Raw genomic sequence first — 2,776 nt, forward strand, 5'->3', positions numbered from 1 at the left:
ACAAATTTAGATGACTCCTCATTTGAAATAAGTTCCTTATTTAAAAACTTACTACAAAGCTACAGTAATCAGAAGTGATAGTGACATAAAGACAGACATATAGACCATTATTAACAGTACAGAGTCCAGAGATAACCATAGCATATGCAGTCACATGATCCCCTAAAAGGGTGGCAAGACCATCCAATGCTAAAAACAGTCTTAACAACAACAGTGTTGGGGAAACCGGATACCTATATGGAAACAAATGTAGCTGGAACCTTATCCTACATTATATACAAAATCAATTCTCAATTTAAGGCTCAAATATAAGACCTGTAACTATGAAATAACCAAAAGAAAATATGGAGGATAGACTTTAGAATACTGGAGTTGGTAATAACTACTTGACTATATGCCAAAACCACAAGAAAGAAAAGCAGAAATAGACAAATGAGACATCAAACTTAATTTCTGAGAATCAAAGATAACAATCAGCCAAAAAAAAAAGAAAAAATCCAAAAATAAATAATGTAAAAATGTGCAAAAAACTTGAAGAAACATTTCTCAAAAGGGAGTGTACAAATAAATGGCCAAAAATTGTAAAACAAAGATGTTCAACATTACTATTAGAGAAATTGAAATAAAAAGTAAATTGAGATATCAGCACCCAAACAGTAGGATGGCCATTATAATCCAAAAAAAAAAAGGAGTTATAAGATTTGGTGTGGTGAGGATGTGGAGAAAATTAAAACCTTTGTACACTGTTGGTTATACCATGACTATATTGTAATTGGTCATGCAATTACAATAGAAAATGGAATATAAGTACTATTTGATCCAACAATATCACTTCAGGGTATATAACAAAAACAAATGAAAGCAGGGTTGTAGAGCCATGTTTATAGCTGTACTGTTCACAATAGTCAAGAGGCAAAAGAAACGTTAATGTTCACTGACAGGTAAATAAATACAACAAAACATGATGTGTATATATAATGGAATATTATTCAGTCTTATATATACTGTTCACTCTGTCACATGCAACAGTAAGGATGATTCTTGAAAGCATAAAACTGAAATAGGCCGGGTGTGGTGGTGCATGCCTGTATTCTCGGTACTTTGGGAGGCTGAGGTGGACAGATCATGAGGTCAGGAGATCAAGACCATCCTGGCTAACATGGTGAAACCCCATCTCTATTAAAAATACAAAAATGAGCTGGGTGTGATGGCACGTGCTTGTAATCCCAGCTGCTTGGGAGGCTGAGGCAGGAGAATCAAGCCACTGCACTCCAGCCTGGAGACAGAATGAGACTCTGTCTCAAATAAATAAATAAAATTAAAAATAAATAAATAGATAAATAAAGTGAAATAAACCGGTCATTAAACAAATAAAAAACTCTGATTCTTATATGAGATAATTAAAGTGTCAAACTTATCAAAGCAGAAAGAATGGCACTTACTGGGGCTAGAGCAGTGGAAAAAGTTGGGTATAGTTTCAGTGCTGCAGGATGAAAAAGCTCTTGATATCTGTTGCACAACAGTGTGGGTATATTTAACATGACTGTACTATACACTTTTAAAATGGCTAAAATCATTTTAAAACAAAAAAGTCCACCAAGTGCGATGGCTCGCACCTATAATCCCAGCACTTTGGGAGGCTGAGGCAGGTAGATCACCTGAGTTCAGAAGTTTGAGACCACCCTGGCCAACATGGTGAAACCCCATCTCTACAAAAACATAAAAATTAGCCCGTCATGATGGCAGGTGCTGTAATCCCAGCTACTCAGGAGGCTGAGTTGGGAGAATCGCTTGAATTCAGGAGGCAGAGTTTGCAGTGAGCCGAGATTGCACCTTGCACTCTAGCCTGGGTGACTAAGCAACACTCTGTTTCAAAAAAAAAAAAAAAAAAAAAATGAAAGAAAAGATAAAAGAAAAAACAAACAAACAAACAAAAAACCAAGTGCAATGACATAAATCATATTATTTTTTGAGACACAGAATATGCTATAGTTTTCTAGAGAATAAAGGGCATAAATTCCTGTCCTCCAAGAACATAAAGTCAAGACAAAGGACTATAGTAGTAGTAGTAGAAGTAGTAGTTGTATGACATACTTCAGAGTTTTAAGCCTGGGAGACGGGAGAAAAAACTGCAATTTAGTCACTAATGAAAACCTCTAAGAGTGACAGAAAAGAATCTAAAGAGGTGAGGGAGTGATTTATACTGATATTCAGTGTATACTAGGTAAAGAGGTACTAAGAGTGGACAGCCCTAAGGCAGAGTATCTAGCACATTGAAGGAGGAGAAAGCCAACTGGTGTGACCTGATATACATGAACAAAAGAGAAGGAAATAGTTATGGTACTAAAGGTCAACTGATGGTAGATTAGATAAAAACTTAATAGCTTTTGTGAGAACTTTCACAGAATGTGATGAGAAACCATTAAAGTATATCTAGGTGAGGTAAAAGAAGACTGAGTTTATTTTAAATATTTAAAATTTTTTTAATTTTTCGAATTATCATCCCAACTGCTACTATGATATGTGACAAATGCAATAAAAGAAGCAAAATAAGCTGTTATGGGTTCTTTTCATAATCAGTCATTGATGATAAATGGCTTGGCCTGGATTGGACATAGCATACGTAATCACATTCTGATTTTTATTACATATTTCCTGTAACCAATGTGATTTACCTAGTAACGAAAGGGCATAGGATATGACTAAGATTTTTGGGCCTGAACAACTCATGAATGGGGTACTAGTGTGATACATGAGAAAGAGATATTGAGTTTGG

The sequence above is a fragment of the Rhinopithecus bieti genome, unplaced genomic scaffold, assembly GCF_001698545.2.
Source record: "Rhinopithecus bieti isolate Rb0 unplaced genomic scaffold, ASM169854v2 scaffold_12067, whole genome shotgun sequence".
NCBI lineage: Eukaryota > Metazoa > Chordata > Mammalia > Primates > Cercopithecidae > Rhinopithecus > Rhinopithecus bieti.